The 26,862-nt window shown below is 38.8% G+C and overlaps 1 pseudogene; it reads right to left on the reverse strand.

Annotated features, from left to right (window-relative positions):
* Positions 1-359: 359 nt before the first annotated feature.
* The window catches only part of LOC135625163 (E3 ubiquitin-protein ligase DIS1-like), a 63,120-nt pseudogene continuing 36,617 nt past the window's right edge, over positions 360-26,862 (reverse strand).

The following is a 26,862-nucleotide window of genomic DNA, read 5'->3' on the forward strand; positions in this document are numbered from 1 at the left end:
TAAAATGTTTTACCTTTATATATATATATATATATTTAATATAAATTTTTTAAATATAAGTATCAAGATATTAAAGATGTTTACTATAAGGATTTGAATATAAATTTTTAAAATTTAAAAACCGAGATACTAAAGATATTTAACTATAGGGATAATCTATAATTTACCTATATTATTTACTATGCACAAGAACTGCATAGCAAATCTTAAAGAAGAAAGAAAACAAGTGAACAAAAATTGCATAATAAATTTAAGAAAAAAAGAAAACCGAAGAGGAGGGTTACAGCAGAACGTAGGATTTCTTTATTGCAGCATAGGATCTACGGGTCCAAAGAAGAGTTCTAAGTGACGTTGTCACGCAGTCTTATCGAGTTCAAGCAAAGAGAGTTTGCTTTTAGTGATACATTAACTACCTCCAAAATTTATATCGTCCAGAGGAGAAGAGACACTGCAATGGATGGTTTATATTTCATTGTTCCTTCCAAATTCTTCCGGTTACTCTCAGCTTCAACTCTTTCCGTTCCCCTCCTGAGAAGAACAGAGCCATATTTCGCTGGATTATAAGCCCGTCGTAACTGTCTCTCACCTTCCGATGACTGTCTCGTATACTTCGGGGAACTCCTTGCCAAGTTATTTTCCTTCCATAGCCTCCAACCTCAAGGCTATAGCTGTAGTTTTTACCTTCAATATCGTCCCCCATATATCTCAAGAATGCTATGAACACAGGTGTGCTACCCAGCTGAAACGCCTCGAAATGAAGGCAGAAGTGCTGTCCAAAGCAACTGAAAACCTACATAAGATACCATGCTATTCGTTTCGATCAATCAAGATCGGGCAGATAAACAACCAATACAAACCAGCAATATAAACATATAGTTTCTGTAACTACAGCACCGCACTGCCATTAGAAACTTCACAGTGAAACAACACCTTTATAATATACACGATCAACAAATGCTACATAGTTGATAAAAGCAACTGCACAAGAGTATTGTTGAAAAATCCAAGTACTTAAGAGGCACAGAAATTGTGACTAAAGGGATGGTGCAATCACAATCAACTAGAAGGAAACTCTTTGTAGAACTTGTAATATAGTTCTAAAGGTCAAGATAATAGTTGCATGAATAAGAAAAAGAACTTTCGATAAGCAGTACCCAAAACTTGGTGGATAACAGTTTACACAATATCTTCTATATTAGTTCTTGGACCCAAAACTTACATGCATTCTAAGACAACAATTACATCAAGGATAATGGTCAGGGATAGTTTAGAAAGATCTTCAGTTTGCTTTTGAGACTTGAAATAATCTGAAGCTTTATCTCGATTAGCAAGTTATTCAGTAGTAAAAAAAGTACTAATATTTTTTTAATCAATTTATGGACTAGTGATAAACAGAGTTCCTAGCAAATCTCTTGATGGTTGAAGAAGATTAATGATGCTCCTACAGTAATATTCAAGATATATAATTGCATCAAAATCAATTGCAATAACTAAGCAGTAAGCAAGTACAGAGGCTCTTCCCATAAAGCAATTTTGTTGCCACTGTTCCCATAGTTTATTAACATCATTTGGATATTGCAATTGAATAAGGTCAAACGAAAATGCTGGTAACATTTCATAGCATAATTTCAAGTATATTTGAGGAGCAATGCAAAAAAATTAAACTATAGTAAATTTCATATAACAAATGAACCACTTTTGAATCCAAATTTTTAGCCCAAATATGCAATCATAATTTCAGGTATGGTATTCAAAGATTTCACAACAGAGAATGAGATGGCAACAGCTTGGAGGCAGAATTAAAAGTCTTGCTTGTTTTCAACAACTCTGCCTATCAGGATTGAACTTAAGACTGATTTTGGGTCATTGTTTAATATGTAGACCATTGTACAAAATTATTTTAACTACAAATGTGAGATCCAATTTGATAAGCACATTTTTTAATATTTTCTGTCAGCAGCATACTCATTAGAGTAGGATTAATTATCATAAAAGAAATAGAAGAGAGACATACATAACAAACAGCAAAGACTGGCTTGGTCAATTCCCAGCAGTTCATTCACAAACAGTAATGCATTTTAGAAAGGGACTCTTGTTTTGAAGGCACCAGAAATAAGCCCAAAACTTGTTAAGAATGGTAAGTGTTTTAGGAATCCAAATTAGAGTCAAACTGCTTGTGTACTCCTACTTCGATTCATATTACTTGGAGGATTAAGACTCTGATTAAGAATTCAAGTAGGAAAAGGAGTCCTTAATAAATTAGAATTTATTTATATAAATATATAATATATCTCAAGCTTTTGATAAGAGGAAGAGACATGGAGAAAGATATGTTGGTGCTCGTAGGGTTTTCTCTAGTTTTTCTAGAGATAATTGAGAAAAGAATTCTTCAAGATTTATATAAGAGATATACAAGGGTTTCGGGGTTGAGTTTGGGTTATCTTGAGAAATATTAAAAGGACTTTCGTTCCGAAGGGAATTTCGTTCCAAAGGGAGGTTCCAGGCTTCTGAAAAGTTTGGGTTATATAAGATATTTTAAGATATTTTAAGCCCTTGATGAGTTTTCCAGGGCTACTTCATTTTAAATATTTCAGAAATACAGGGCTATTTCTTTGATATCCCTGTATTTCTGAGATATTTAACCAAAATATCTGAAATAGCCCTGAGGGATATTTAAGCTTAAATATCCCTCAGGGCTATTTAAGCCCTGAGACAGAGCTTATATGAGGGATATTTAAGGTCTATCAAAGAACTGGTCTAAATAACCCTGACAAGGGATCAAAGAACTGGGCTTAAAGAACTGGGCTTTGCTGTTTGTGGTGTAAATAGCCCTATTTACACCAAAGAACTGGGCTATTTAAAGCCATCTAAGGGCTATTTTAAAGGGTTAAAATAGACAAGGGCTATCTAAGGGAAGTAAATCAAAGCTCTTGTCTATTTAAAGGGTTATCTATCTAACAAGTAGATAGATAAAATAGATAACTTAGATATTACTTATGGTGTTTAAAGAAATCCATTTTAAATATCCCTTAGGGATGAGGGCTTTTTTAGCAGGTGCTATTTCTTAGACTAAATGCTTAAGTGCCGGGTGCTCATTGGGCTCTGATACCAGAATTTTCAGAAGTCTTGTTAAACACATTTTCATTTCTTACGAAGTCTTTTTTAGCAGGTGCTATTTCTTAGACTAAATGCTTAAGTCTTGGATTTCTTTCGGTGTCCAAACCAGAATTTACGGTAGAATTTTTCCTTTTGCTTCCTTAGGTCCTTCGGAAAGACCTAAAGAAGCAAAAGGAAAAATTCTGGTTTTCAAAGACCCCCCATAAAAATCTTCCAAGAGGCAAGAAGATGACCTCCAGAACTCAAGAAGTATCTACATCAACTCCTCTCGTGGAAGACCAAATCAGGAATTACAGGAGAAACCAGAGGAGAATATTCAACGCCAGAAGGCGACTCGGGCAGCTTATCTCCAGAAACACGAACTCGAATACACAAATTCTGGAACAACAGATAGACCCTCAAGCACAGCTACAATTATCTATGAGGGAAAGGGCTGCAATAGCACCTGCTGAGGTGCTATATCGTTCAAGAAGAGATGATGTACATCATAGGGTCTACGCACACCGGTCTGAAGAAGCCATGTTGGTCACAAATAACCAGGAAGACAGGGCTTTTATACAAGAACAAAGTTTTGACCAACTGATCCGAAGTGGAATGAGATACATTCATCTCGGGATCCTTCAAACGAGAATTCAGACACTCCACCGACAAGAAGAAGGAACGCTAGCACTATTGGTGTTCCGCGACAACAGATGGGCTGATGACAGGTCCATCATTGCGACTATGGAAGTAGACCTGACTAGAGGGAGCCAATTGGTCTACGTGGTACCAGACACCATGATGACGGTAGGAGATTTCTACCGTAACATACAACTTTCTATACTAACCCGTGGTTATGATACATGGCAGAATGGAGAGGCCAACTTATTAATCACCAGGGGATTGGTAGGGCGACTTTCAAATACCCCGAATGTCGCCTTTGCATATGAAATCTCAGGGGTGGTGGACTACCTAACAAGCCATGGTGTAAGGGCCTTGCCAGGCAGGAGGTACTCCACAACAGAAATTCAAGGAAGAGACTGGATGATCAGACCTACGCAGGTCTCGATCCCCATGCAACCTACCGAGCTCAGAAGTCGGAACCTGATCGATGGGAGAATCTCGATTAGTTTTGAGAATTACAAAGCTGCATCAACATCTAGCAGGATCCAGTATAACAACGCTGATGATGAAACGTTCAGCGATGAGGAGGAAATACGGAGCCACACAATAGCTGTCAATATCCAATTAGAAGATAGTGAAAATGAGGCCGAAGAATTACAAGAAAACCTCAATTTTTATTTCCGGGATATTCACAGTACAGAAGAAGAAGTAAAGCTGCCATACCCCCGGAAGCATCAGAAGGAATTAATTGCAGCAGGACTAGAAGAAGAACTGATAATGGAGTATCCACAACTTGCGCGATTATCCCAACAGGTATACTCATCATCTGCTGTTTCAAATTACAGGCCACCAACAGACTCAACTATGGGGCCAGTAAATTACCCCCCCGCTGTGAATATAGAGTCTACAAGCCAAAGGCCGGTATATGAGGGATACTCAAGGCAACCTAGGTTCAAGAAATCCAAAAGACTTCGTAAGAAATGATAAGCACAAAGAACTTGAAGAAAGCTTAAAATGCTTACAGAAGTTTGGACACCGAAAGGAAAATGTGTTTACTCAAGTAGGACTTTGGTGGTTTTCGACTGATGCCCTGCAAGAGTCTGGGCGAGGGTTTATATAGAAAGAAAGGATATAGCCGGGTGCTCATTGGGCCCCATCGCACTTATATCCGTTCCTTTTTATATTCCTATGTCCAGATGTTGCCAGCTTTCGAGCGGCTCCCCGAGGCTCAGCTCTTTCTTACTTAGACACTAAGGAAAGTAAATGCAATCCAGCTGTTGTCAGCTGGTGGACACTACAAGTGGTTCCTGGAGGCTTTTCTTGTCTTTACTTGGCGGCTAAGAGAAAGTAGATTCCTTCAGCTGATTGTAGGGGTCCGCCACTCCCTAAAGGCTGAAGCTGGTTGTCCTTTGTGAGACGTCTTTTGCTAGGGATAGGGACGTCTCCAATTGCTGTTGCTGTTTGAGGACAATTGGCAACCAGTCCTTGTACCAGTTATCCTTTCCTCCACTCCTTCTTTTGTATTCTTCTGCTTTGATTGAGTGGATGTCTCTGAATTGTTGAAGCGCTTCACATGCTTGTCGGGCGGCTTCTTTCTGGATTGCTCCAAGCCTTCTTTCAGACAATCCTTTTTCTTCAATTGGTATTCCTTGTCGTGTTCTGGCTCTGAGCTTATCCAGCTCCTGTTGATATTGTCTGAGGAGATCACCTGATTTATTAACTGATTCAGGTGTAATGCTGCTCTGGGGTCTGGTCTGGCTTGCACTTCCTGGGTGGCTTCTGTGAGTAGTAGTAACGTTTCGCTCGGCCATCCTGCAATCAGAATATTTATTAATCGGGATAAAGAGTCAGCTAGAACATTACTTGTGCCTTCAATGTGTTCGAACTTGATATCAACGCCGCTTCCTGTGATGTAATCTACGAAGGCCATCCATCTGACCCTGGATGGTTTATTCTGGGTAGATTTGTTGAAGAAGCTTATAATTGCCTGGCAGTCTGTCCTGATGATTATTTCCCTCTTGTCCAGGAAATATATTTTTAATGCTTCCAGGGTTTTCATGACTGCATGCATTTCAGCGTCTATGGTGGACTTAATCGGGTTGAACTTTCCACTGGCGTAGGCGCATATTTTTTCAGTGCCTTTTGGGTCATGCTTTTGTTTCTTCCATTTGCAAATACCTCCCCACCCTTCCATGCATCCATCAGTTTCCAGTATTATGAAGCAGTCTTCTGGAGGTACTTCCAGGTCTGGGAGATTCTGTACTAGTCTTTTGATTTCTTTGACCAGTTTCCAGTCTTGCTCATTCAACCTTTTTTCCCCAGTTGGGCTTGTTTTTGAATATAGTGGGCCTAAGAGTCTGCCCAAATTAGGAATGTAGCTTCTTGCATAATTTAGAAGTCCTAACCACGATCTGAGGCCCCTTTTGGTGGTAAGATCTTCTTCCTGATATTCTGTTATTTTCTTGATAATATGGGGTTGCAACTTGATCTTGGAGTTCCCCAGAATTGCTCCAAGAAATTCAATCTCTCTTACGGCAATTTTCATCTTTGTTGGACTTAAAATTAAGCCGTTTTCCTGGCATATCTCTAGCATTTTAGCTAGGTGCTGTTTATGATCCCTTTCATTTTCTGAGAAAATGAGAATGTCATCAATATATACTGCAATAAATTGTTCCGTACCTTTGAAGCAATTGTCCATTTTCCTTTGGAATATTGCAGGGGCATTTTTGAGACCAAATGGCATCACCAGCCATTCATATAATCCATCAGGGACCCAGAAAGCGGTCCATTCAATGGAATCAGGGTGCATGGCGACCTGATGGAACCCTGACTTTAGGTCAAACTTTGAATAAATTTTACTATTGCTGACCTTTTTGAGAATGGTGTTAATGCCTGGTAGGCTGTATTGATCCTTCTCCGTGATGTCATTTAGCCTTTTGTAATTGAAGACCATCCTTTCCTTTCCCCTTTTTTCTATCCCTGTTATGGGATCAATAGTAGTTCCTGAGTTGACAATTATAGCAGTGGTTCTGTGCTTGCTTTTGCTTGGCCTGATTACCTTTATGTCTAGTAATGCTTTTATATGCTTAGAGAAGGCCTCTTTTGCTTGTGGTGTCAGATGTCTCAGGGGCTTGTCTTCTACCACAAAGTCTGGATTTTTGATTTCCAATTTGCATGTAATTTTATTCTTTTCCCAATGTTTAAGCGGATCTTCTCCAATGTAGCCTTGGGCTTTTAGTTGATCCAGCAGACTCCCAAATTTTCTTCTTATATCCCCATCATCTTGTTGAGTTCCTGCTAAATATAGTACTGCTTCTTGGATTTGGATGTAATCTTCTTCTTCCAAATCTAATTCTTCTATTGCTGCAGCCGTCGAGATATAGGGCAAAGTATTGACAGTAGTTAGATTTTTGTAGAATGTAACAGTGTTACCTTCAATCCTGACTCCTCCTTGCATTGCCCTTATGAAATTACATCCAATTATCATCTGGATGTCATCCCCATGCTTCATTGTAAAAGCATAAGTATAGGGGATCCTGAAAGTATTATTCCCAATAGTCATTCTTCCTCCCTTTAATTTTTTGTTTGCAGTTGTTTTGGAGGTAATCCCACTGAAGTGTACTATATAAGGGTTTTCCTCTAATGAAGCTTCTGGCACAGCCCTTTCGTCTATGCAGCAGGTGGTTGCACCTGTGTCTAGTATAGCATTTACTTCAAAAACGGGAATATTAAGAATTTCCATTTGTACCTTTAAATTGAAGAGCATGTTTTTGGCTTTCCTTGCTCCTCCTGTTTCCTTTGTCTCCATTGACAGAATTTTTTGGGTTTCTTCTTCTAGAAGGACGAGGGCTCCTTCGCCTTCTTCTTCTTCTTCTTCGCTTTCCTCCACTATTCTTTTCCCCAATCTCTGTATTTCCCTTAGGAGGTCAGCCTTTTCCAGTCGCAGTTGGTCTACTTCCAGTACTTCTTCCTTTAATTTTTTGTAATTCGCCTTTAATTCTGTTACCTCGTTCTGGAGGCGGAGGTTTTCTTGAGCCACGGCTATAGATTGAGCATGCATCTCTTCTAGCTCCTTGGCCTTTTGTTGTTCAGATTCCACAGCCCCTTTAAGCCTTCTTATTTCTGCTTCACAGTGATTGATAAAATCTTACTGTTGTTGAAGTAAGTTTCTAGGCTCGTACCTTGGTGGTTCCTCCATCATAACAGGGGTTCTTTTGTCAAAATAATATATGCTGCACATCCCACATGAAGTAATTTTACATAATGGACAGTGTCTTCTGTGTCTTCTTTGGGAGATCCTTTTGCAGCACTTGCATTTTTCTAGTTCCGGTGGGAGCTCAGTATTTATTTCCCATATATGTCTGCATTCTGCCTGAGCCTGTGAGACCCGGATCTTAGCACGATAGCCAGTCTCAGGGCCTATCCACCAAGTCCTGTTGTTTTCAATTAAGGCAAATATTTTATGAGTAAACGAGTGAATACCATGCTGCAGGTCTTCAATGTCTTCTCCTTCAGAAATTGAGTAGATCGCATCACTTTGATTTTCTCCTTCCTGTACTGATAATATCTCATAATCTTCTGGGATATCTAGTTGCTCAAACACTGCAACTCTCTTGATATTCTTTTTATCATTAGGACATTCTCTCGCAAAGTGTGCTTCTTCTCCACAAAGATAGCACTTACATTTCTTATTTCTGATTAAGTGCTTCCTTTTTTCAATCCTGGCATGAGATGAGTGGGGTTTTCCTTTGTAAGTAGTTGATCTTCTTACCCCGAATTTTCTCTCAGGCTTGTTGTAATATCCTGGAATAGGAATTTCGCTACAGAAAGATAAGTCCTTTAGCGCTCTTCTGAAGGCAGCATCTTTGCATTCTGCCTCCAGGTATTTATAGGAGAAAAGTACTCTTGGGATTACTCCTATGGTGTTTCCTCTGTATTTTGCTTCAAAAGCTTCTTTGATCCTTTTTCCCAATTCTCCTGGCATCTTAGACCATAATTTTTCAGATAATTCTGGTCCTAGAAATAGCCTTCCTGTTTTTGATGCTAATCTCATATAATCATTTAAAAATTGAATAATATTTTTGAGATTAGTACAGGATAACCTTTCAAGGTCTCTGTAGGCTTCTTCTTGTGCCGTGGTGGATCCTTGGAATGGATCTTCCAATATGAATATTGTCCTTAACTGTGAGAGGATGTTTTGCGTTCCTCCCGTTCCATCCGCATTAGCCATCAGTAGTTGGTACTCTTCTGGGTAGGCCATTCTCCATTGGATCCATGCTAATTTTTCTGCTTCCCCGAGCAGGTTTTCAATGAACTCCAATTTTGCTAAGGGGTCAGTAAATCCTTGTAAGGATACCAAGTTTTTCGTTACTGATTCCCACCTCATGAAGACTTCGTCAAACATCCCTAGTTGGGATGGGATTATGAACATAGCTCCTTGCTGCTGGAAGGCCGAAGGGAGGTTCCAGGCTTCTGAAAAGTTCTTTGTCTTGAACCTAGGTTGCCTTGAGTATCCCTCATATACCGGCCTTTGGCTTGTAGACTCTATATTCACAGCGGGGGGGTAATTTACTGGCCCCATAGTTGAGTCTGTTAGTGGCCTGTAATTTGAAACAGCAGATGATGAGTATACCTGTTGGGATAATCGCGCAAGTTGTGGATACTCCATTATCAGTTCTTCTTCTAGTCTTGCTGCAATTAATTCCTTCTGATGCTTCCGGGGGTATGGCAGCTTTACTTCTTCTTCTGTACTATGAATATCCCGGAAATAAAAATTGAGGTTTTCTTGTAATTCTTCGGCCTCATTTTCACTATCTTCTAATTGGATATTGACAGCTATTGTGTGGCTCCGTATTTCCTCCTCATCGCTGAACGTTTCATCATCAGCGTTGTTATACTGGATCCTGCTAGATGTTGATGCAGCTTTGTAATTCTCAAAACTAATCGAGATTCTCCCATCGATCAGGTTCCGACTTCTGAGCTCGATAGGTTGCATGGGGATCGAGACCTGCGTAGGTCTGATCATCCAGTCTCTTCCTTGAATTTCTGTTGTGGAGTACCTCCTGCCTGGCAAGGCCCTTACACCATGGCTTGTTAGGTAGTCCACCACCCCTGAGATTTCATATGCAAAGGCGACATTCGGGGTATTTGAAAGTCGCCCTACCAATCCCCTGGTGATTAATAAGTTGGCCTCTCCATTCTGCCATGTATCATAACCACGGGTTAGTATAGAAAGTTGTATGTTACGGTAGAAATCTCCTACCGTCATCATGGTGTCTGGTACCACGTAGACCAATTGGCTCCCTCTAGTCAGGTCTACTTCCATAGTCGCAATGATGGACCTGTCATCAGCCCATCTGTTGTCGCGGAACACCAATAGTGCTAGCGTTCCTTCTTCTTGTCGGTGGAGTGTCTGAATTCTCGTTTGAAGGATCCCGAGATGAATGTATCTCATTCCACTTCGGATCAGTTGGTCAAAACTTTGTTCTTGTATAAAAGCCCTGTCTTCCTGGTTATTTGTGACCAACATGGCTTCTTTAGACCGGTGTGTGTAGACCCTATGATGTACATCATCTCTTCTTGAACGATATAGCACCTCAGCAGGTGCTATTGCAGCCCTTTCCCTCATAGATAATTGTAGCTGTGCTTGAGGGTCTATCTGTTGTTCCAGAATTTGTGTATTCGAGTTCGTGTTTCTGGAGATAAGCTGCCCGAGTCGCCTTCTGGCGTTGAATATTCTCCTCTGGTTTCTCCTGTAATTCCTGATTTGGTCTTCCATGAGAGGAGTTGATGTAGATACTTCTTGAGTTCTGGAGGTCATCTTCTTGCCTCTTGGAAGATTTTTATGGGGTCTTTGAAAATTCTGGTATCAATAAGTTGAGATTTGTCCATTTATTTGATTTTTTCAAATGAAAACCAGAATATTCTCACTTTAGGTCTTTCCTTATATTTGATTTTTCTCATATAATGAAGAATAGACAATAAGTGCTGAACCATGTATATCATTTACCGACTTTCTAGCATAGTCTTTGATTGTTAATATATGAAATTTCTCTTTTGGTTTTAAAATCTTCTTTCCACTAATAAACTAGTCTCAAAGTCCAAAAGACACGATAATCAGAGATAAAAGAAGAATGTTATTGGCTGATTTCATAAATTTTATTATGGAGAAATTTGATGGAAGAAACAATTTCAACCTTGGGGATAAAAAATTTTCAATATAACAGCAAGGATGTTGAAGGGACGAGTAGACATGATTGAAAAGTTGTTCAACAATTAGGAGCTTAAAATAAAGTGCAAGTAATATTCATCTTTTTATCATTGATGATATTACTAATAATGTTATTGACGAGGACTCTATCGCGATTATCTGAAATAAATTAGAAATGTTTTATCTAGTTAAAAGATTGAACAAGTTATATATAATGCGAAAGTTATGATAGCTTAGGATGGAGGAAAACGAAGACTTAGTAAGTCATCTAACATATTCAAAAGAATATCCAATCAATTAAATAAAATTGATGTAAAGATTGATAAAGATGATAAGATGTTACTTCCTACATCACTTTCAAATCCAATGGCAACTTTGTTCTAAGTGGAAAATATATAACTCTAGAATAAGTTGAAGAAGTTTTGGTGTCTAACATTATCAACATTATCAGGATAAAGGATAAATTTAGGAATATGAAGAGTGAGGCATTTGCTAATCAGGATAGAGTTTGTCGAGGATGATTTCAGACAATGGTGAATCTCAACATGGCAAGTCAAGATAAAATATTAAGTCTTTGGATGATATTTAGTACCATGATTGCAACGAATATAGATATATCATGGAATTGTATGAAACAAAAAAAGAGAATAGTGAGGGCTCACACCTCCCTTAAAATGAGCTCTAAACTTTAAAGAGGATGAGGGGAATACTCAACACTTTTCAGAAGTTTACAACTTAGGATCATAAGCCTTTTCATTCACTTTTCGTACTATTCAAGCAAGAATGAGTAGGGCATTTATAGGCCCCAAATGATTTTAAAAATAGCCAAAAAGTCTCATCCTCGGGTTTTCGAGGTCCTAGCAGTACTATCGCCAGTGCTAAGCGGCACTACCGCTAGTGCTAGGCAGCACCACCGCTTGCAACACTGAGCATTAATAGTACCACTATCCAGTCTGGGCAGTACTACCACCTGACAACATAGAAGACCATGTACTGGTGGTACTACCGCTAGTCTGGGTAGTATACACTGGCGATGCCATCGTCGGGTCTTCCGAAAAATGTACACTTTATATGTTCCAGCTCATAGGCGGTTCCACCGCCCAGTCTGATGGTGCCACCACTTGACCCAACTGTGGGTTACTGAATGGGCCTCCTAATAGGCCTAAATCAGTCCTGATTCAGACCTAATGGTCCCCTAATTAAGTTAGCATAATTACACCTAAAACTAACTCAATTAAGACCTAAACTACGATGATCAAGACATAAACGATTACAAGACATAAATATTATATTGTCTAGCATGTCATTGGTTCATCCGAACTTTCGTTGCATCGTACTTTCTTTCGATGTATTATCTGATCCATCGACATATTGACTCCCGCAACATCCGATCTTGGCACAATATCTGATTCTTATGACCTGATGCTTAATCTCTGACTCCGACCCAACGTTTACTTCTCCTGCTTCAATCGTTTTGCCTTTCTATGATCGAAGTTAATCTTACATCACTTTTCTCAAACGTTGATTAGATCATAAACTCATCAATTGATTTCATCATCAAAATCCGAGATTCAACAATCTCCTCCTTTTTTATGATGACAACTAATTGATGATAGAGTTTTAACTAAATTCCCCCTATCTATATGTCATATCGAAATAAACTTGAATTCAGAAAATGATAACCTTCTAATCATAATATCTTTGAATTTAAGTCGAAAAAATTTAATGAAGGTAACTTTCACAAGTCACCTGCATAGTTAACATATCATTGCATACATCATATGCATCATCATAATATCAAAGATTTTAAATCATCAAGGCATAATGCATAATTCCAAAACATAAAAATTACAAATCATCATAACTTTGGGTATAACTTCAAATCAATATACATAATTCCAAAATATTAAAATTTTAAATTATCATTACTTCTCCCCCTTTGTCATTTACACAAAGTAGAAAAGTACAACTAGTAAGATTTTGAAACATAAAAGCTAGTAAGTTTTGCTTCTCTTTGAAATATGAAGGCTAGCAAGTTTTGTTTCTCTTTAGATGTGCAAGCTAGCAATTTTTGCTTCTCTTGAGATGTGCAAGATAGCATTTCTCTTTCTCCCCTTTCTCATTATCAAAACAAGAAAGAGTAGGGAAGGATTCAATGATGCAAATATTTACATCAATGTTTCAATCAACACACGAAAAATGAAAGATCAAGTCGAAGACCATGAATCATTTTGACAAATCTCTTCTTTTGTAAATAGCAAGAAGAATGAATCATAGGAAATGATCTTGATTCAAAAGAAAACTCGTCATGAAAACCAAGAAATCAAGATAATGATCTATAAAAAATATATAAGAAGAATTCATACATTTGGAATATTTAACATGACTCTCTTCTGATAAAATCGAATTATTCCTCATTCAATAGTTTCGTAAAAAAATCTGTTAGTTGATGTTGTGTTAATAAAATCTAAAGATATATCATAATTATTAACATGATCCCTAATAAAATGATGTCTAATATCAATGTGTTTAGTTCTAGACTATTGAATAACAAATTGCACTAGTGTTGTCACATTTTATATTAATATTTTTAAGTAAAATTCATAGTCTTCTAAAGTGTTTTTTATCCAAATAACTTATGCACAATATGCACCTACTGCTACATATTCAGCCTCGACTGTATATAATGCAACAGAATTTTATTTCTTAGAAGACCAAGAAACAAGTGCATGACTTAAGATTTAACATATTCTAAACGTACTTTTTATATCTATTCATATCCAGCAAAATCAACATCAGCATAAGCAATCAATTCAAAATTTTTAAATTTTTGATATCATAATCCTATATTAGGAGTTAGTTTTAAGTATCTAAAAATCTTTTTAACTACTTTGTAATAAGATTATTTAGGATTAGATTGAAATTTAGCACAAAGTCTAATAGTAAACATAATATCAAGTCTAATTGCTATGAGGTATAGTAAACTATCTATTATACCTCTATAAGTCTTTTGATCAAAATATTCCCCTTCATTGTCCATATCTATTTTATAGAGTTGCTCATTGGTGTATTAATGACCTTAGCACTATCCATATAAAATCGTTTTAATATATCCAAAGGATACATAGTTTGATTAACAAAGGTTCTATCACTTAGTTGCTTAATTTATAATTCTAAAAAAAATATCAATTCACTCATTAAACTCATTTCAAATTCTTGGCTCATACTTTTAGCAAAAGACTCATACAAAGACTTATCTATAGAACCAAAAATAATATCATCAACATAAATTTAAATAATAAGAATTTTTTTAAAAAAATATTTAATAAATAGTATGGTATCGACCTTACCTTTCAAGAAATTATTCTTAATAAAAAATGAGCAAAGTCTCTCATACCAAGCCCTTGGGGCTTGCTTCAATCCATGAAAAAGCTTAAATAACTTAAGAACATGGTTCGAAAAAAAACATTCTCAAATCCGGGTGATTAATCAACATAAACTTTATCGAAAATAAAGTCATTAAAAAAAATACTTTTGACATCCATTTAAAATAACTCAAAATTATTACAATATGCATAGGCAAGGAGTATTCTTATCGCTTCAAGTACATATATGTACGCAGGAATGGGAAGAATGCCGACGCTAGACTGCGAAGGCTAGCGTATTTCAGCATATACCTGCAATACTATCCCTATAAGAAAGCGACTTCTCAAAATCTTACTACAGTATCAAACTATGTTTCCAAGGTTGAAAAAGGGCGCCGACGCTAGACTCTTTCTAAGGCACCCGCAGGGGTGGTTATTTCGCTTGGAAATCTGTTATGTATCAACTTTGAGAAACTAAATGCACAATGAGAGGTAGTTCCATTGATGGATATGCGAGCCATCATACCTGAGTCTATAAGCGTATGAAGGTAATGTGGCGAGCCATCATACCATACCCTCAATGTACATCGAGGGATACAGGTATGATGGCCATTCTGTGGAGAACACAGAATACGTTTCCACGGTAGGACTGTACATATGTGTACAGTAGGACTGTACATATGTGTAAGTACATATGTAGGACTGTACATATTGTACCTCAAAATCTGCTAGCCGACGCTAACAGATCTATGTTGTGGAAGTACATATACGAATGGCAGCCGGTTCCATAAGTTTGATACTTTGAGAAGATGCAGGTATGATGGCTCGCATATCCCAGTGATGCATTCTCAAACATAGAAAGCGACTTCTCAAAGTAGAACTTCAGAATTTGAGAAGTCTTTCCAAGGTTTTTATCCAGAGTCTGTAAGTTTCTTACTAGTTCTTAATACATATCTCTACCTTTAAATCTTGAAGCACGCATTCCTTCTAATATCTCTTCTAATATCTCTACCTTTAAATCTTGAAGCACGCATTCCTTCTAATGGTATCAGAGCTTTATTTTATCCATCCTATGTGTTTTAGTCTATCTTGTTGCTAGATTCTACCCACAACTTAGAATCAATCGAGAAAGCCTAAATAGCTGTCAAAATATCTTTGCTTATAACCTGACTACGATTGTCAACAGACGTAAGGTGTAATTGGGCAAGAAGTCCCTAAAGAAACACTGAAAAGGTGAGACAATCTAAGAAAGAAATAAGCAAGGGGAAATCTGATGGTTAGAAAGGCCTAAGGTTGATGTCTGAAAAATGGGAAGAGTCTATACAACAATGGTATATTAACACTCACACCTCTAAGTTAGATTACCTAGACCTTGCCGAAAGCAAGAACCCAACTCGAAAAGAACTAGCCCAGAACCTTGCTGTCATTTATGACCGAACCTGCCTATCAAGTAGAGTTCAACTGAAAAACTTCAAAATTCTGATAGAAAAGAACCAGTCTCTCGAAAAAGAAATCAAAGCACTAAAATCCTCAGTCGAGACACTTTCAGCCTTGCTCTCCGAAAACAACCCAATATCAAGACAGGAGATAAAAGGCCTGATAATAGAACTATCAAAGGAATTTCAAGAAAGAGGACTCAACCAGAAACTCTCCAAAATAGAAACTCTCCTAACAAAAATAGAGAGGCAAATCTGCGGATGAGCCACTTATTCACTAGGAGTACCGAGTCCTACAGAGAAGCACTCAAAGCCACAGAATCTATTGATTCTCCATCCCTTGGATTCCTGAAATCTAACGATTACCCAGGAACCCAAAGCCATCAGGCAGCCATAATCAAACAGCATAATACCCAAATACAGCTACTAGTACAAATCGCTGAAGATATAAAGGGGATACGAACAGAGTTACAAACAATACGAGAAATCCAGCAGCAAAAGACTGGACCTACTCAGGGTCTTCCAGAAGACTTGATCACCAAATTATCAAATCTAAGCCTAGGATCTTCGGAAAGACCTAAAGAAGCTCAAGGAAGAATCCTTGTGTTCAAGGATCCTATTCAAATCCTTAAGCAAGTTCAACAATGACGACCCGAACCTCTAGGCAAGAAGCGTCAACATCTGCCCCTCTCGTCGAGGATCAAATCCGCGATTACAGGAGGAGCCATAGAAGGCTATTCAACGCGCAACAAGCGACAAGGCGAATCGGGCAAAGACTGCTGGGAGGACCAACCATTTCCCAGCAAGTACTTGAGCAACAGATAAACCCCCAAGTACAACTGAGGCTCTCCATGAGGGAAAGGGCAACAATAGCACCTGCAGAGGTGTTATACCACTCCAGACGTGATGATGCCCACCATAGCGTGTACACACACCGATCGGAAGAAGCCATGCTGGTTACTAACAACCAGGAAGATAGAGCTTTCATTATGGAAGAAAGCTACGATCAATTGCAGAGAAGCCAAATGCAATACATCCACTTAGGAATACTACAAGTCAGGTGCAAACCCTTCACAGACAGGAGGAAGGGACACTAGCACTACTGGTGTTCAGGGACAACAGATGGACAGATGACAGATCCATCATAGCCACCATGGAAGTAGACTTAACTCGAGGCAGCCAACTGGTCTACGTGATCCCAGATATAATGATGACAATTAGGGATTTTTTTCACAATATCCAACTATCAATCCTCGCTAGAGGCTACGACACATGGCGGGATGGTGAAGCAAATCTGCTAATTACACGAGGCATGGTGGGGCGACTTTCAAATACCCCGAATGTCGCCTTCGCGCACGAAATATCAGGGGTGGTGGACTACCTAACAAGCCACGGTGTCCGGGCACTCCCCGGAAGAAGGTACTCCACAGCTGAGCTACGTGGCAGAGACTGGGTTATTCGACCAACCCAGATTATGGTACCAATGCAGCCTGCAGAAATAAGGAGTCGCAACCTTATTGATGGAAGGATATCCATAAGTTTCGACACCTACAAAGCTGCATCAACATCCAGCCGAATCAACTATAATAACGCAGACGACGAGGCACTCAGTGATGAAGAAGAAATTCGGAACCACACCATAGCCGTCAACATTCAACTATCTGACGACAGCGAAGATGAAGCTAATGAATTACGTTAATATCTAAATTCTTATCAGGAAGTTGACGTTTCTGAAGATGGAGGGGAATTACCATACCCTCAAAAATACTAAAAGGAAGTGGTTGCAGCCGGATTGGAAGAAGATCTAAAGATGGAATACCCCCACCTGGCTAGATTATCTCAACAGGTATATGCATCGTCGGCAGTATCAAATTACAGACCACCCACCGACTCAACAATGGGACCAGCTAACTACCCCCCAGCAGTAAACATAGAATCAACAAGCCAGAAGCCTGCGTACGAACGCTACTCCAGGCAGCCAAGGTTTAAATCAAAAGACCTGTCTGAAGCATGGAATCTCCCGTATGAAGTTGCACCCTATTATCATTTGGATATCGTCTCCTAGCTTCATTGTGAAAGCATATGTATAGGGGATCCTGAATGTGTTATCCCCTATAGTCATCTTGCCACCTTTTAGTTTTTTGTTGGCCGTTGTCTTGGATGTTATCCCGCTGAAATGTACAATGTAGGGATTTTCCTCCATTGCTGCTTTTGGTATGAAATTTTCATCTATGCAGCAGGTGGTGGCTCCTGTGTCTAATATGGCATTTATCTTAAAGGAGGGGATACTTGGGATTTCAATTCGTACCTCTAGGTTGAAGAGCATGTTTTTGGCTTTTTTGGATCCTCCTGTTTCCTTTGTTTTTATAGATAAAGCCTTCTGTATTTCTTCGGTCAGTAGGACGAACATTTCTTCATTTTCCTCCGCTTCTTTTGTCCTAAGCTCTTGCATTTCTTTTAGTAAATCAGCTTTCTCTAACCTTAGTCGATCAATTTCCATTGCCTCTCCTTCCAGCTGATCATACCTTTTCTTCCATTCGCATATCTCATGCTGTAACCGGAGGTTTTCTTGGGCAGTTGCTATGGCTTGTATTTGTATTTCTTCTAATTCCTTTGCCTTCTGTTGTTCAGATTCTACAGCCATCTTCAGTCTTCTGATTTCTGCTTCACAATGGTTAATGTAATCTTGCTGTTGTTGAAGCAAATTCTTGGGCTCATACCTCGGTGGTTCCTCGGTCATTACTGGGGTTCTTTTTCTGAAATAATAGATGCTGCACATTCCGCATGAAGTAATTTCACATAGAGGGCAGTGCCTCCTATGCCTCCTTTGGGTTGTCCTTTTGCAGCAATTACATATTTCCATGCTGGCTGGTAGTTCCGTGTTAATTTCCCATATATGTTTGCATTCGGCTTGTGTTATCCCCTATAGTCATCTTGCCACCTTGCCGTGTTAATTTCCCATAGCAACTGCCCAAGAAAACTTCCGGTTACAGCATGAGATATGCGAATGGCAGAAAAGGTATGATCAGCTGGAAGGAGAGGCAATGGAAATTGATCGACTAAGGTTAGAGAAAGCTGATTTACTAAAAGAAATGCAAGAGCTTAGGACAAAAGAAGGCTTGCTATAGAAGTATGAGCCCAAGACCTAAAAATGCTTCAAGACCCATCGTCATTCCCTAAAGGACGAACAGGTATATGCTTCAAGACCCATCGTCGGCAGTTTTTTATAGTCTAGATAGGGAATGCGTGCTTCAAGATTTAAAGGTAGAGATATGTATTAAGAACTAGTAAGAAACTTACAGACTCTGGATAAAAACCTTGGAAAGACTTCTCAAAGTAGAACTTCAGAATTTTTCTGTGTTCTGCAATGAGAGATGCAGTTGTTTATATAGAGAACTGAAGGCATAGGGTCGGGTGATCTCTAGTACCCCCGTCGACACCCTTTATCCAGCCGTTCCCTTTAAAAACCAAGGGCACCCTTCTGTGGGCGCCGACGCTAAAAACCAAGGGCGCCCTTCTGTGGGCGCCGACGCTAGACTCCAGATTTCTTAAAAGGCAAAGAACGCCGACGCTAGACTCCAAACTTTGCACGACTCCCCGGGGCTCAGTGCGACAGCTAGTGACCTAAAAATGCCATAACTATTAAAAGTTGAAGCTTTCCAGCCTGTGGGCAGCATCTTGTGTTAGTGTGAGGGCCCTCTCTAATTGCTGCTGCTGCTGAAGGACAGCTGGTAGCCAGTCTTTGTACCAGTTGTCTTTTCCTCCACTCCTCCTTTGGTATTCTTCCGTCTTTGCTGAGTGGATGCTGAGGAGGCACCGTAGTGTGACGCAGGCTTGTCGGGCGGCCTCTCTTTGAATAATTTTGAGCTCTTTTTCAACTGTTTCGAGATCTCGAAGGGGGATTCCTGTTCGGGATCAGCTCCCAGTCTTGTTCGTTAAACCTCTTCTCACCAGTCGGGCTTGTTTTGGCATAGAGTGGTCCCAGGAGTTTTCCCAGATTAGGGATATAATTACGGGCGTAATTTAGTATGCCTAGCCACGATCTTAAACCTTTCTTTGTGGTGAGATTTTCCTCTTGGTACTCTGTGATTCTTTTGATGATGTGGGGCTATAGCTTAATTTTTGAGTTTCCCAAGATTGCCCTAAGGAATTCTATCTCTTTGACCGCCACCTTCATCTTTGATGGGCTTAGTACCAGGCCATGTTTCTGACAGATTTCCAACATTTGGGCCAGGTGCCTGGCGTGGTCTTTCTCGTTTTTCGAGAATACTAGAATATCGTCAATGTATATTGCGATAAATTCTCCCGTACCTTTGAAACATTCGTCCATTTTTCTCTGAAATACTGCGGATGCGTTTTTTAATCCGAATGGCATTGCTAGCCATTCATATAGTCCGTCGGGAACCCAAAAGGCAGTCCACTCAATTGAGTCAGGATGCATGGCTACCTGGTGAAATCCTGATTTGAGGTCAAATTTTGAGTAAATTTTGCTATTACTGACCTTTCGTAGGATGGTGTTTATCCCTGGTAGGCTATACTGGTCCTTTTCCGTGATGTCATTCAGCCTTTTGTAATTGAATACCATCCTTTCCTTGCCCTTTTTTTCCACTCCGGTGTTTGGGTCTACTGTTGTTCTGGAGTTGACTATTATGGCAGTTGTGCGATGTCTGCTCTTGCTTGGCCTTATTACTCCAATCTTTAGAAGGGCGTCTATGTGTTTAGAGAAAGCCTCCTTTGCTCGTGGTGTAAGATGCTTAAGGGGCTTGTCTTCTACTACGAAGTCTGGGTTTTTAATCTCTAGTTTGCATATAATTTTGTTCTTTTCCCAGTGTTTTAGGGGGTCTTCCCCTATGTATCCCTGGGCCTTCAGCTGATTCAGTAGGCCTCCGAACCTTTCTTTGATCAGGTTACTGCCTTGGTGAGCTACGGAGAAGAGGACAGATTCCTGGATCTGGATATACTCATCCTCTTCAAAATCCAGTTCTTCTATTGCTGCTGATACTGGGACATAGGGTAGCGTGTTGACTGTAGTAAGATTTTTGTAGAAAGTAACGGTGTTACCTTCTATCCTTACTCCTCCTTGCATGGCCCGTATGAAGTTGCACCCTATTATCATTTGGATATCGTCTCCTAGCTTCATTGTGAAAGCATATGTATAAGGGATCCTGAATGTGTTATCCCCTATAGTCATCTTGCCACCTTTTAGTTTTTTGTTGGCCGTTGTCTTGGATGTTATCCCGCTGAAATGTACAATGTAGAGATTTTCCTCCATTGCTGCTTTTGGTATGGAATTTTCATCTATGCAGCAGGTGGTGGCTCCTATGTCTAATATGGCATTTATCTTAAAGGAGGGGATACTTGGGATTTCAATTCGTACCTCTAGGTTGAAGAGCATGTTTTTGGCTTTTCTGGATCCTCCTGTTTCCTTTGTTTCTATAGATAAAGCCTTCTGTGTTTCTTCGGTCAGTAGGACGAACATTTCTTCATTTTCCTCCGCTTCTTTTGTCCTAAGCTCTTGCATTTCTTTTAGTAAATCAGCTTTCTCTAACCTTAGTCGATCAATTTCTATTGCCTCTCCTTCCAGCTGATCATACCTTTTCTTCCATTCGCATATCTCATGCTGTAACCGGAGGTTTTCTTGGGCAGTTGCTATGGCTTGTATTTATATTTCTTCTAATTCCTTTGCCTTCTGTTGTTCAGATTCTACAGCCATCTTCAGTCTTCTGATTTCTGCTTCACAATGGTTAATGTAATCTTGCTGTTTTGAAGCAAATTCTTGGGCTCATACCTCGGTGGTTCCTCGGTCATTACTGGGGTTCTTTTTCTGAAATAATAGATGCTACACATTCCGCATGAAGTAATTTCACATAGAGGGCAGTGCCTCCTATGCCTCCTTTCGGTTGTCCTTTTGCAGCAATTACATATTTCCATGCTGGCTGGTAGTTCCGTGTTAATTTCCCATATATGTTTGCATTCGGCTTGTGTTTGGGAGACTTGCACCCCGGCCCTATATCCCGTGTCAGGCCCGATCCACCAGGTTCAGCTATCTTCAATGAGGGCAAATATTCTATGAGTAAAGGAATGGATACCATGCTGTAGACTTTCCACGTCTTCTCCCTCAGAGATGGAGTAAATTGCATCGCTTTGATTCTCTCCTTCTTGTACTGATAGGATTTCATAATCATTTGGGAGGTCAAGCTGTTCGAACATGGCTACCCTTTTAATATTTTTGCGATTATTGGGGCATTCCCTTGCAAAGTGCTCTTCTTCCCCGCATAGGTAGCATTTGCACTTCTTGTTTCTAATCAAGTGCTTCCTTTTCTCAATTCTAGCATGGGAGGAGTGTGGTTTTCCTTTGTAGGTTGTTGATCTTCTTACGCCATACCTTCTTTCTGGTTTATTGTAGTATCGTGGAATGGGAATTTCGCTGCAAAAGGATAGATCTTTAAGGGCCCTTCTGAAAGCCGCGTCCTTGCATTCTGCCTCTAGGTATTTGTAGGAAAATAATACTCTTGGGATTACCCCTATTGTGTTTCCCCTGTATTTTGTTTCGAATGCTTCCTTGATCCTTTTGCCTAGTTCTCCGGGCATTTTAGACCATAATTTCTCTGAGAGTTCTGGGCTTGTGAATAGCCTTCCTGTTTTTGACGCAAGCCTCATATAGTCATTCAGGAATTGGATAATATGTTTAAGGTTTGTGCATGATAACCTTTCAAGGTCCCGGTAGGCCTCTTCTTGTGCTGTGGTGGATCCTTGGAAGGGGTCTTCTAAAATAAAAATTGTCCTCAGTTGTGAGAGGATGTTTTGTGTTCCTCCTGAACCATCCGCGTTGGCCATTAATAACTGGTATTCTTCAGGGTACGCCATCTGCCATTGGATCCATGCTAGTTTTTCTGCTTCACCAAGCAGATTTTCGATAAACTCCATTTTGGCATGGGGATCGGTGAATCCTTGTAGGGAGACCAAATTCTTTGTTATTGACTCTCATCTCATAAATACTTCCTCAAACATCCCAAGTTGGGATGGGATTATGAACATCGCCCCTTGCTGTTGAAATGCTGACGGGAGATTCCATGCTTCAGACAGGTCTTTTGATTTAAACCTTGGCTGCCTGGAGTAGCGTTCGTACGCAGGCTTCTGGCTTGTTGATTCTATGTTTACTGTTGGGGGGTAGTTAGCTGGTCCCATTGTTGAGTCGGTGGGTGGTCTGTAATTTGATACTGCCGACGATGCATATACCTGTTGAGATAATCTAGCCAGGTGGGGGTATTCCATCTTTAGATCTTCTTCCAATCCGGCTGCAACCACTTCCTTTTGGTATTTTTGAGGGTATGGTAATTCCCCTCCATCTTCAGAAACGTCAACTTCCTGATAAGAATTTAGATATTGACGTAATTCATTAGCTTCATCTTCGCTGTCATCAGATAGTTGAATGTTGACGGCTATGGTGTGGTTCCGAATTTCTTCTTCATCACTGAGTGCCTCGTCGTCTGCGTTATTATAGTTGATTCGGCTGGATGTTGATGCAGCTTTGTAGGTGTCGAAACTTATGGATATCCTTCCATCAATAAGGTTGCGACTCCTTATTTCTGCAGGCTGCATTGGTACCATAATCTGGGTTGGTCGAATAACCCAATCTCTGCCACGTAGCTCAGCTGTAGAGTACCTTCTTCCGGGGAGTGCCCGGACACCGTGGCTTGTTAGGTAGTCCACCACCCCTGATATTTCGTGCGCGAAGGCGACATTCGGGGTATTTGAAAGTCGCCCCACCATGCCTCGTGTAATTAGCAGATTTGCTTCACCATCCCGCCATGTGTCGTAGCCTCTAGCGAGGATTGATAGTTGGATATTGTGAAAAAAATCCCTAATTGTCATCATTATATCTGGGATCACGTAGACTAGTTGGCTGCCTCGAGTTAAGTCTACTTCCATGGTGGCTATGATGGATCTGTCATCTGTTCATCTGTTGTCCCTGAACACCAGTAGTGCTAGTGTCCCTTCCTCCTGTCTGTGAAGGGTTTGCACCCTGACTTGTAGTATTCCTAAGTGGATGTATTGCATATGGCTTCTCTGCAATTGATCGTAGCTTTCTTCCATAATGAAAGCTCTATCTTCCTGGTTGTTAGTAACCAGCATGGCTTCTTCCGATCGGTGTGTGTACACGCGATGGTGGGCATCATCACGTCTGGAGTGGTATAACACCTCTGCAGGTTCTATTGTTGCCCTTTCCCTCATGGAGAGCCTTAGTTGTACTTGGGGGTTTATCTGTTGCTCAAGTACTTGCTGGGAAATGGTTGGTCCTCCCAGCAGTCTTTGCCCGATTCGCCTTGTCGCTTGTTGCGCGTTGAATAGCCTTCTATGGCTCCTCCTGTAATCGCGGATCTGATCCTCGACGAGAGGGGGCAGATGTTGACGCTTCTTGCCTAGAGGTTCGGGTCGTCATTGTTGAACTTGCTTGAGGATTTGAATAGGATCCTTGAACACAAGGATTCTTCCTTGAGCTTCTTTAGGTCTTTCCGAAGATCCTAGGCTTAGATTTGATAATTTGGTGATCAAGTCTTCCGGAAGACCTTGAGTAGGATATGTACTATCCTTTGAGAGAAGGATATGTTTCCACGGTGTCGACGGGTGCCTAGCCTGTATTGTACTATCATTTCCAAGCCACGGTGTCGACGGGTGCCTTGGAAACGTGGCTACATATACGTTTCCACGGTGTCCCCTATATATCTCTACATTTATGGACATTGTGGCCAATCTTACCACGGTGTCCCCTATAGTCATCTTCTCAATCCGGCTGCCATTCGCATATCCACAAGAGCGAAGGTTTCTTTATAGTTGATACATTCTTCTTAATTGAAACCTTTGGCCACTAATCTAGCCTTGTTTCGAACCACGATACCAAGTTCATCTTACTTATTCCTAAAGACTCTCTTGGTGCCAATTATAAGATAATCACTAAATCTAGGAACAAGCTTTCATAACTTATTTCTCTCAAATTAATTTAATTCTTTATACATTGAAAAAACCCATGAGTCATCTTTTAACGCATCATTAATGCATTTAGTTTCAATTTGAGATAGAAAGGCAGCATTAGTATAAAAATTTTTAAATAAAGAACGAGTTTGGACACCTTTTGATGTATCTTTAATAATTAGCTTCTTAGGATAAGTATCTACATACTTTCATAACTTAGATAAAGATATTTTGGAAATAGATACATCCAAGTTGCTTGGGAGAGGAGAATTTTCATTTAAATTCAAAATATTAAAATTAAAATCATTATCAAGATCATTTTTCTTAAATTTAAAAAACTCATTAAAAACAATATAGATAGATTCCTCGATAACTAAGGTTCTTTTATTAAAAACCCGATAAACTTTTAAAATACAAGAATATCTAAGAAAAATACCATTATCGGATTTTGCATAAAATTTTCCTAAGGCATCCTTTTTATTTAAAATAAAATATTTACAACCAAAAAATTTAAAATATGAAATGTTGGGTCTTTTTTTGTTCCATAATTTATAAGTAGTTTTGGATAATAGTAGTCTTATGAGAACCCTGTTTATGACACAGCATATTGTGTTAACGGCTTCGGCCCAAAAAATATTTGGGTAGGCTATGTTTATTAAACATGATTCTTGTCATCTCTTGTAAACTCTTATATTTTTTCTTAATCACTCTATTTTATTATGGACTTATTTGAGTAGAGAAATTATGGTTATACTCATTTAAATTATAAAAATCTTAAAATTCATGATTTTTAAATTACCATTATCACTACGAATAGAGGAAATCATAAAACCTCTTTTTGAACTTGTTTGTAAAACTTTAAAAAATATTTAAAGCAATCACTTTTATATGCCAAGGAGTATATTCAAGTATATCTACTATAATCGTCAATAATCACAAAAACATATTTACTATCTCCTAGACTTGTGATATCAATTGGTCCAAATAAATATATATAAATATCAGTTAGTCTCTCATAAATAGATCTACCTATCTTGACTATCGGCATTAAGTTATTTATGATCCATTTAGGAACCTAAATTAATTTATACGAACTATATTTTTTAAATAAATATTTATACGCACAATAACCACATCTACCATAAAAATTACATTTAATTTTAGGGAAAACATGCAATGTGGGTCCATTAATAAATATAATCGGCTTTTGTTGAGTGTTACATCTCACAAAGCCAATTCCTTCTTTTCTATATGCATGACCTTTATTAGCAAGGATTATGTTTAATAATTTATTTTCAATTTTAAATTTTTTTAATGTTTGTTATGATACTATATTTTCCCTTTTGACTAAGTCTAACTCTTCATATTGAGTACAAGAGGTTAACATGCAATTATCATGCTTATTTTTTAATTTTTTAAATTTGCTAATAAAAGAAATATAATCCGTTTTTAGAAATTCATACTTCTTACCAATTAATTTAAAATCATTATATAAATTATAAAAAGTATTAAGTAATTCATCATAAGATAAATGGGTTTCGATTAAATCACATACCTCGTCGTTGAGAGCCATCATACCGTAGTTTGTCATCTCATCTTCATTAGTCTTCATCTTCCTAGAAAATTTCCCAGAATATTTCTACCCAGTGAAATTCAACTTTTGAATTACTTAATGAGAGTTTTAAATATAGTAAATTATTTTATACTTTTATTATAAATATTGTAAGCTAAGCAAATTTATAACCATAATATTATAATGTTTAAAATAAAATTAGATATTTTAGAAGTTTAATATAGATATTTTTAATTAAATATATTAATATTATTAGGGCATTAGATTAATTGAATATGACTACTATGGGAATGAAAACTAAATGACTTAATATTTTACCTATTCATCTTGTTGTTTTTGTTTTTTATCCTCACCGTAGAATAGATGGTTTATATTATTATTTAAGTACTATTTATGATTATTTACATTTAGATGTTTATATTAGTAAAAAATTAAGGGAAGTTGAAAAAATGATCATTAACTTATATGGCTATTATAATGTGACTTATACTAGACATGCTACCACCCAACCTTCTTAATCTATTGATCAAGTTGGTGAATAGGGTCTAAACTTGTACTAGCCCTAGGAAGAGGGCAAAGAGAAAG

The sequence above is a fragment of the Musa acuminata genome, chromosome BXJ2-10 (assembly GCF_036884655.1).
Source record: "Musa acuminata AAA Group cultivar baxijiao chromosome BXJ2-10, Cavendish_Baxijiao_AAA, whole genome shotgun sequence".
Taxonomy (NCBI): Eukaryota; Viridiplantae; Streptophyta; class Magnoliopsida; order Zingiberales; family Musaceae; genus Musa; species Musa acuminata.